Raw genomic sequence first — 11,162 nt, forward strand, 5'->3', positions numbered from 1 at the left:
AACAACCTAGTCTAGCCCAAGTCTAAGAAAACAAATACCATTACCCTATGCATGTTCCATGGTCGAGAGTTGCGATGCCGTTGTCAGCCGTACGAAAAATGTAGTAGCACATGGCTTGAGTATTTAAAGAAATACTCAGTAAGTGACCACACTATTGGGGATAAATGCAACAATCACATGCAATGAAATGATGGGACCTATCTTTGGTTTCGTTTCGCTTTCCCTACAGTGTTGTCCTAACGGGTAATCGTGGACGTGTACCACATACTCTACACACAGCCCATACGTGCGAGTATTGGCTCACCAGCTAGTTCGCACACCGTTGGGCCAGTTTCCTTATCTGGTGGGCATACTCTGGGAGCCCCTTATGTCGGGACCCGTTAAAACTAGTAACCGTCACGGCAGCGCTATGCAAGCATAACGATCGTTGTCTTGCCATTGGATGTACGCGTCCTACCCTCGTGATGGGATAGGGGTATCCCCCCAGATGCATGAACACACATAATGCATGAGGTCCCCCTACTTCTACATTTATCATTAATGAACATAACCCCCCTATCACGTTCCATGCTTCATGTCATTCTCATTTTCAATTTACATTTCATACATATTTCTATCGGGGTTATGATTCCAGACAGTTTATCGTGTTTCACATCATACAATTCTTGCTATTTACATTCAAATATAAGTGACCTAACATAACGTTTTATGTTTTTAACATAACATTTCATCATATACACATCATACCATGACATATTGCATCACAATATATCATATCATAAACAAGTCATAACGTAAATCGTAGTCATATAGTTTCCTAACTTATCATAGCCTTAACGTTCTTATACCTATCACAGACGTATCATTACGTGAACGTACCTCAGTCATATCATCACAAGAACGTAACCTAACACTATCGTTCTATCAATCCTAACACTATTGTTCTATCAATCTATCACAAACCTATCCCTCTCTACCCGTAGCCTAATAGAATTCTTCCATCAATCTCTCTTATCCATATCACTTCGGTATGTAACCTAACCTTAATGTTTCATGAATGTATTTGACTCCTATCGTTACATTTCGTTTTGTGCATCCTTATCGTATCCTATCTCAAACATATCATTGAACACATCGTACCATAATTATTATCAAACAATTCACATATTACAACATATACATAACAAATAAGAAGCATATCGATCCACAGACAATTCACACATATCAGTATATATGACACGTACAGAACCACGGAGCACGTGTCAACATCAAATATAACCATGCCGATAGTAAGGTCACTTACCTGGTTGGCTTAGGTTGATGTTCTGTCGTTATCCTTAATGAAAGTCCATTGAAAACCAAGTCAACCTATGTGAGTCCATGACATCAGTTTCAAGTTTGAATTTCTACAAAATTGTTTCTCTAATTTATGTTGATCTATGTGTTATACTTCGTGCGAAAGTTAGAGTCTTTGCTTAAGTTAGGTCTTGAAATATTTATATATGTTTCCAAATATTCTATTTTCTCTTACCGTGTTTAATACCTTTTAACATTTAATTTCGATTATATTCACAATCTTCCTTCCCTGTCTCTGACTGTGTTTCCCTTCTTTTTATTATCTCTCTCTGTTTATGATGACTTTGAATATCATTAAATAAAATAAAAGGAAAACTACTAACCTCTTTAAATGCAATATCTCTTTCTAGCAAAATATCTCTTACTACCAAAACTAAATCTGAACCTTCTTGTGTTTGTTTTTGGAGGAGCAAAGAAATTCTGATATGTTAAATCTGTTTAAACCATTATTTATATTTTTGTTTGTTACTTTTTCAATTAGGTTAGGAATGGCTTTTAGCCAATTTAATAGATTCTATTTTCTTTCTACTCTAGATCATGACGTATCTTTCTAACATAATGACTTATCTTTCTAACAAGTAAATTGCTAAAAAAACTAAATAATTGGATGAAAGAAACGGAGATCTGAGATATAACTTACGGAGAAACCTCGAATCTCTCTCTCATATAAATCTTGATCAACTCTATAAACTCATATCCTATCAATTTGATGTGAGGCATTTTGTTTTCTCAAATCCAACATGTTTCTGTTTCACGAACTGTTAGGTGTGTTGAGGAGAGATTATTGGGGAGAGTGACTGCAGTGAGAGAAACGGGAAATAATTGTTTTTATTTACTTATTTGTTAATTTATTATTATTATTATTATTATTATTTTACATAATAATAATTGTTATTTATAATAATTTTTTTATTTGTTTATTTAATTATGTATTTTATTTATTTATTATTTATTTATTTTTTTGTTCTGGGCTATTACAAAGGTATTTTATTTATGTATTTTATTCAACTACGCCTCGCTTAGGTTACTTCTATATGGTTATTTAAAATTTTAGGACTAGTATGTAAGACGCACTCTCAATCAACCACAGTCTATCTACTAATTTCTTTAGCAGCATGTAACGTCTACTAATTTCTTTAGCAGCATGTAACATCATATATACCAAAGGTCAGGAATACTCATTATTCCTAACTTAGTACACACCGTATTGGTTAGGAATACTCATTATTCCGAACTCTGCCAGAATTAGTAGACTACAATACTCATATTCTAAATCTTTCGATAATTTTTTTTATGATAAATGAAAATGCAGCAAAGATGAGAATCAATATTTGGTTTACCATGGTTAGAAAAAATATCTCTCTGAAAGCACAAAATTTTATGGGCAAGGTCAACTAAATAGACAAGCATCGAAAAGCATTGATAGATTTTCCGACGCTTGCTTATTTTGTTAGCCAATGTATGCTACGTGACAAAATTTAGTCCATCTAGAGATATTTTTGCCCACCATAGTCATCCTTTGAAGCCTCCAAAGCCCCCCATCTCCCTTATATTTCTTCTTCCCCATTTCTTCAATTTTTTTGTGTTTTTCTCGTGGTTAATGGCATCCATATTCGGGAATTTGCTACTTTTTAGGTTTTCTCTCTTTTCAAATACCTTTTTGTTTCCTTTGTTCATAAATTATGTTAGTTTAGTTCATTTTGATGGTGTTATTTTAACACGCGGAAGCAATTTGGATCTTAGGAACTCTATGTGCATCAATTATAGTAAATTAGCTAGCATGTTCAAAAGCATTAAAACTCAATGAGTTTGAATACTAACCTTTTGTAGTTCAAATTTCTTTTTCCTCACGAACGGTTTCGAACCACCACGAGTGTCTTCCCTAATATTCTCCGACCTTAGAATAGGATTGTGGAATCCGGTGAGTGATGAAACTTGATAGAAATTTAGTATAGGTAAAAAGAGAGTTTTGAGAGATTTTCTCAAAGTTTTTCAAGAAGAATTTCCATGTACCTTGATCACTCTATTTATAGAGTCATATTTGCATGTTCATGCAAATTTGAGATTACCAAATTTTGACACTCAAAATTCCACTAAAATTTGTGGGGTTTATTTTACAAGCATGCAAGTTTGGTTAAACCAAATTTTGATACCTCAAAATTCTACTAACTCAAACATGGATTTTTCCATTAGATGAAGTCAACATTTTGACTTTCTTCATTTTAATTCAACAATTAATTTAAATAATTAATTTCAAATCAATGATTAATTAAATAATTTAATTAATATTTAACATTAAATAAAATGTCAATTCCAATCAATTCCGGCACATATTGATTATCAATCACTATTCATAATTAAAATATTTAAATATTATTTAAATATCCCCAATTCTCTCTTTTTGTTCAATTCATAACCAAAACAAAATGAGGTTAAATATATCGTATATATTTAGCGTGTATTCCCTAATTTGAATTCGAACACTTCGAACTCACTCGTCACACTGTTCTAAGGTTTAGTTCGATATGAGCTAGCAGAGGGACCTAACGGACCTACAGATCATGGGCTCCAACGATCCGAGATTGACTAGCTAATCTCATTAACCTTATTAACCAACATTTATTCACTAAGACACTCTATTGCAGCCTAATTGTTGCACTCCTCTCACTATAGATATATTTCTGTCCATTTGATATAACCATGATTAGTAAGTCGATCCTTCACAGATAGTTCGTAACTAGAGCTAGGTCAATTTACCGTTTACTCCTAAAGTTACTTTTTGTTCCTTAAGTCCCACTGATCCTCTAATGAACAATTGGTTTGTGGTTCAACCACCAAACCGAATCCCTTTCGGGCCAATGAGAGGGTGGGTCCCCTTGTTCAAGACTTGGAGTCAGTACTTAAGGGAAGAACCTCTTTACTATTCCTAAAAGCTGGTAGGAGTGAATTCCATCATACACCCTATGTCCCCAGCTATTCACCCAGTCTTACTCCTAAAATGAGAGGCTTATTGAGTCGGCTAACTCAGGCCACTCTCACCCATGCGAATCTAAGGATAATTTCGAATAAATAGGAGTTCATAGTTAGCTCAGGATTAAGATTGAGTTACCTATGTCATCGAATGAAAAAATCAGTGTCAAAAGTAAACGACATTATAAAGTGAGAGTGGTTTTCTTCATGGTCCGATCTTATGCAATACTCATTGCATAGGACGCCCCCACTCACATGTCTTCACATGTAAAATTTAGTGATCACATTGTTTATATCATATACAAAAGTGGGCCGCATCCATAGTGTCCCCAGAATAAGGTACTCAGTCTTAGGTTCAATTTAGGTTTAACACTCAGAGAGCAATATAGGTACTGTCAATATACATCAAACACCTTAAAAGGGATACCTAAAAAAAACTCGGCTCAAAGTTGCATTTACATTTTATTTCAACGATCGGAAGCTACCCCTGAAAATTATTAAAACATTATAACTCAATTCAAGGGTTTTCATCCAACATAAAAGGTTGGACGATAATATTACCTATGAAGTCTCATCGAGAATGCTCGATTAAGACTAAGTAACAATGATAGAAAACTCAAAGATACCCCAAAAATGAACTAGAAAATTATAATTCACTTGAAGGGTTTTGATTTACTAGAAAAGGAAAATTACTATAACATTATAACTCAATTCAAGGGTTTTGATTCAATAGAAAATGATAGATAATATTACCTATGAAATCTTATCGAGAATGCTTGATAATTAGAAATCACGAACCTCCATAATAGTATGATATTGTCCACGTTCAAAAATAAGTTTTAGCTGTTTTACTTATGGTTCCCTAAAAGGAATCACACCAATGGAAATAGTAATTCTTATGTATAACATTAAGCAGTTAGGATGGCCTATTGGCTTGTTGGTTTCATTCCCTTTTTCACACCCTATTGGCTTGTCGAGTGAGCATGATCGTAGTGCCTGAAACGATTCTCACATCAGGTTTGTAGTGAGATTTATTTCATCTATCAGTGCTATTGGAGGTCCATAGCCTAAGGTAGCACAACTTAAGGTGCGTCCGTTCTAGTCACTAAACCTTCACGAGGAGGGATATCTTCACCTCCACCTCTTCCTCTAACTCTAATACAGGGTCGTCTCCATCCTCGTTCGCCTCTCCCGTGCCCTTTACATGGCATGATTCTAAAACCAATATATAATTTTTCTTAAGTCTATATCTCTCTAACATAAATTGCATCATATCACATATATTCACAACATATAATTTAGCAAACATGACATATTCATAAAAATACAACTAGGTGAAACATAATGCTACCATAAATCATATAGTTAGAGCTCAACATATTTGATACTAAATTACATTAAATATTAGTAAACAAAAAAAGTACATGCAATTAAAGGCATTTCTTTTTCTTATCTTATACAAGACATACGTGACGGTGACAGGACATCGATGGTAAAACCTTGGAACGTGCCAAGCCTATCTCGTAGGTAAGTCTACTGAATCTATAACCTAAAGCTCTAATACCAACGGTAACGACCCTAGATTTCTAGTAGCCTAAAGTTGCCACCGTCATCATATCCTATGCTCTTATACGAAATTAAGCATTTAAACTTCATCTTAAAATAGTGTCATGGACTTACTCATTTGAAAGCATCTTTCTAAAACAATTAAAACATCAAAGTTAAAATGCCCTATACTAACCTATGCCTAAGAAAATAAAATACTACTATTCTATGCACATGTCATTATCTCTATTTTTGTTGTCGTCGTCAGCTATATAGGGGCGTCTTGCCCTTACCTAAAATAGAAGTAGCACAAGGCTTGAGTATTTTAAGAAATACTCATAAGTGACTCCAGAGGCTAGGGAATGCAAACACATGCAACTAATGATCTTAGGAACCTATTGTTAAAAATATCATAGGGGTGGCCTCTAGTCTGGAAAAATTGGACGTGTAGTACATCCCTACACATGACTCACACATGCGAGCGTGAATTTTGTCTCTCAAAGTTACTCCAAGTGTTGTCAGTTGTTGTTTCCTATTAAAACGTCCATCTCGCTTCGTTAGTAATTTACATTTCTAATTTAATTTAACTTGAACTTCAGAAATAAGTCGTTATACTGACCTTAAATATTTCTATTAAAGTAAAAATAAGCTTCGGAAGGGCAAAAAACATAAAGGTCGGTGTCAAAATGTCAAACCGAGCATAATACGCCATTTTTTAGCCTAGGACTTCGAGATCCCGAGCCGAAGGAGCCGGTGTATGCAACAGTGACCCTATCGCTGAGGGACAATGACATATGAGCAGGTTGCAAAGTGGTTCGAGGCGCAGGTCTTGAATGTTCATGTGGGCGCACAGGTCTGTGTAGTGGATCCGTGGGTTGGGCTGTGTTCTGTGTATTTGGGCTTGAATGTGGGTTTTGGGCAAAGCACATAGGAACTAGACTACTAGACTGATTGTTTGTGGGTATCTAGTTACTAGACCAAACTGGGTATGGGGTTGCTTGACTAGAATGAGGTTGCGGGTATTCGAGTTTGGGTCCGAGTAGGTGGACTTCGTCTTCTCCACTCGTTTCCATGCATTTTCCTTTCTTCATTCCTCCGTATCAAAACTCGTTGTCTACATCTTGTTTCTTCTCCTTCTTTCTCATGATGTTAACCGTCTTTGTACGTTTGATCCTACCCCTCTATCTCACTAGTGTTGTGTACGTTGGATCCCATGGTCGTCATCTCGACATCGTCATTTGTGCAGAGGTGCCTTGCCTTTACCTAAAAAATAAGAGTAGTGCATGTCTTGAGTATTTTAAGAAATACTCATTAAGTAACTCCACTACTTCTCTACTCACGCAAGCACATGAAATCATGGTTATCATAAAATATCATTTCATGGCCTTGGTCTCATATTCGTGTCCGGGTAGAATTTGTACGTTTGATCCTACCCCTCTATCTCACTAGTGTTGTGTACGTTGGATCCCATGGTCGTCATCTCGACATCGTCATTTGTGCAGAGGTGCCTTGCCTTTACCTAAAAAATAAGAGTAGTGCATGTCTTGAGTATTTTAAGAAATACTCATTAAGTAACTCCACTACTTCTCTACTCACGCAAGCACATGAAATCATGGTTATCATAAAATATCATTTCATGGCCTTGGTCTCATATTCGTGTCCGGGTAGAATTTGATGTGCATACTTCTCTACTCATGACTTACATACACACACATTTGCTCCCATGCGAGCTCGCATACCTACCCATTGACCTGGGCTTCAACTAGCATACACTCACACTATTGGTATACCATGGAGGGAAGGGAGTGCACATAGCATTGTGGGGTATACAATATCATAAGTACCATACTTTCATATCATGTAACATCCTAACAAGTCATAACATAATAAGCAAATATATAACCAATCTTTACCTTTAAATTCATTTAGAGTAGGTAGACTTAATACCATCGCTAGAAGGAGGGTTTGAACCTCTGACCTTGTGGTTAACAGCCACACGCTCTAACCAACTGAGCTATTCCAGCTAATTCTTTGTAATACACTCTCCTTGGGGGCCCAACGTCCTTGCTGGCACAACGCTTGGTGACTTGCTTTGATAGCTTTCGCAATAGCCCAAACCCACCGCTAACAAATATTGTCCAATTTTGCCCATTACGTATCATCATCAGCCTCACAATTCTAAAATGAGTCTACTAGGGAGAGGTTTCCACACTCTTCTAAGGAATGCTTCGTTCCCATTTCCGAACACTAAAAAATATTGTCCATTTTTTACCGTAACAAATCGTCGTCAGAATCACAGTTTTAAAACACGCTACTAGAGATGTTTACAGACACTTATAAGTTATTCTTTCATTCTCCTCTCAAACCAATGCGGGATTAGAGGGCATGGGTTCAAATCCCACTTCTGACAACTCAAATAAAGGTAAAATAAAAATACAATAGCATATCATTTTTTGAAATCAATTGAACTCACTAGAGATTTAAAATTGTCACTACATGATTTTTCAAGCATATAAGAACTGTAATAACTCAATTTTAAAGACTTCAAAGAACAGCTATAATAACTCAACTTTCTAAGACTAGCACCATGAATATATGTCATGCTTTGATGTTATGGGACCTCATGCATTTTGTATACCACGTGCATCAAGATACTTCTATATTATGTTTCGTACACCCTATGCCTATGAAACATTAGAAAAACCATGTATTGTTAATCATGAACAATATGACAAGAATCAAGTATGTATGTCTCATAGGAACGTTATGTTGTGTTTTAATGTTAGGGATCTCATGCATTTTATATGGGAGGTGCATCGAGATACTTCCCCATTATGATTAGTACAAACACATACCTTATAATATTTATGTTCCTTATGATATTATGCTGGTCTTTTCCCTTCATGGTATTTGGTAGTGTGAGTGTGCACAAGCTCGATGAGGCAAACCCATAGAGTACTCTTATACCAACCCACCTGGTGGTCAATGTGCACATTCATGAGTCGTGTGTAAGGAAGTACAACATATTCAACTCTGCTCGGACTGAAAAGCAAAGCCCAAGCCCATGCCACAATGTATTTATGAAAGGATAGGTCCCACTATATTACACGTCATTCATATTCTGACCCTAAGAGTGGGATTACTTACTGAGTATTTATTAAAGTACTCAAACCACATGCTACTCTCATTTTAAAGTAAAGGTAAGATACCCATTTACGGACGACAACGTTGCCTTCAAGGCTAAGAGCATTCATGTTATTTTTAGTGATCCTTAGGTTAGATCAGGGCATTGTTTTATTTTTATTTAAACTAATGTTATATGTTTTCCACTATGTTGTTCATCACAATATTGTTTTAATGAGTTCATTATGAACATTAAAGTCCATAGCACCGTTTATGCAATGTTGTAAATGAATTCTTTCATGCATAGCAGTAATGTCATGTATGTGTGACGATATTGTTTAATAGAAAACTAGAGTAGTTGGTTATAAGAACTCTGAATAAAAAGGGATAAAAGTATGTGTCCTCTGACTAGTGTAGATATTTTTTTACGGATTATTCAGAAAGTTCAATCTCAAAATCATAGTGATTCTGAAGCTCTCAATGTCGGTTTAAGCTTCCCCTGTAAAGTTGAAAGTTTAGGCAATAGTTTGGAACAACAATCGAGCTCCCAATAGTTAGGCAATAAGCTTTTAGATTTTGGGTCTCCTTCTCTGAGATTTCTTCAAAATTCAAGAGCAATTCTACACCATTTCTATTCAAACTTGTTCTTACAATGCTGAAAGTGCCAAGAAATCTTTCCCCCAATCCAATTCGTCGATACACGAGAATACGTCAAGCAAGGACAATCCCAATTGCATCTCCAAAGAATGTTTCCATAGAAGACAACGAATAGAAATAACCTCAAGAACAAGCCAAATTCAAGAAAATCTATTTTGGGCTCAAATTAGGGGTAAGTTTCAAAATCCTATAGTTAAGTTTCAAAATCCTATCTACCTTCTCTTTTCCTTTAAATTAAGGATTCCTTCCGCTTGAGAGCAAGAAATTACTTCTACTCCATTTTTACGAATTATGAAGCCAAGAAAATTAACTTTTTCCATGCAAAAACTACACTTATTAAAATGAGCATAAACTTTCTCTTTCCTAAGCATAATCAAAAGTTACTTAACATGCTTTACATGCTCATACAAAGTCTTTGAATAAATTAAAATATCATCAAAATGTACAACAACATGCTTTCTTAAATATTCTATCAAAACGCGATTCATTAAGATAAATGTACTAGGAGCATTAATTAACCCAGAAGGCATAACAAGTCATTCATACAATCCAATCTTAGTTTTGAAAGCTCTTTTACATTCATCTCGTATATGCCTTCTAATTTAATGTTATCCAGATTTCAAATCAATCTTTGTAAATAGATATGAGTCCTGCAATTCATCAAGCATATGGTCTAGCCTAGGAATAGGACGTCGATATTTTACAGTGATTTTGTTGATGACTAAAGAATCCATGAACATGGACTCAAGGCTTAAAATCATTTTTCATGACACGTACTGACAAAGAAAAAATTGATAAAAATTGGAACGAGATTTGAAAACTAAGGACAACAACTCATAACACATGGAACTGATTGCTCGAGACGACCCTCCTCTATGACCTTAACTAACAATTAGTGATCCCCAAAAAAGGAAAAGTAATATATAGTGCAACTAAATAAATAACCTACTTGTAGGCGGTAATCGAATCCTTGGTTAAGCGAGTTGCCACAGATTTTTCTCAAGGTTATAGAAAGTTCAAGTGTAGATTATATGTAACGACCCTAGTTCTTTAGGGACCTAGAGTGACTAGAATATGCATGCCACAATTTTCTATTAATTTAAGGTCGCTATCGTATACGTACCAAAACATTGAATGTGGAAGACTTCATTAAAATTTCATAAAACATAACCTTTATCTTAAAACACAGCCATGGACTTACGTGTTTCGAAAACATCTTTAAAATGACACAACAAAAGACTAAATAAAATGAATAAGAGTTTAAGTTAGAAACAACCTAGTCTAGCCTAAGTCTAAGAAAACAAATACCATTACCCTATGCATGTGCCATGGTCGAGAGTTGCGATGCCGTTGTCAGCCGTACGAAAAATGTAGTAGCACATGGCTTGAGTATTTAAAGAAATACTCAGTAAGTGACCACACTATTAGGGATAAATGCAACAATCACATGCAATAAAATGATGGGACCTATCTTTGGTTTCATTTCTCTTTCCCTACGGTGTTGTCCTAAC

At 35.4% G+C, this 11,162-nt stretch overlaps 1 non-coding gene across 1 annotated transcript; it reads right to left on the minus strand.

Moving 5' to 3' along the window:
* Window positions 1-7,821: 7,821 nt before the first annotated feature.
* On the minus strand, window positions 7,822-7,895 carry TRNAN-GUU. Its single transcript has one exon. It is a non-coding gene; the product is annotated as a tRNA-Asn (tRNA).
* Window positions 7,896-11,162: the final 3,267 nt, after the last annotated feature.

The sequence above is a fragment of the Cucurbita maxima genome, unplaced genomic scaffold, assembly GCF_002738345.1.
Source record: "Cucurbita maxima cultivar Rimu unplaced genomic scaffold, Cmax_1.0 Cma_Scf00189, whole genome shotgun sequence".
NCBI lineage: Eukaryota > Viridiplantae > Streptophyta > Magnoliopsida > Cucurbitales > Cucurbitaceae > Cucurbita > Cucurbita maxima.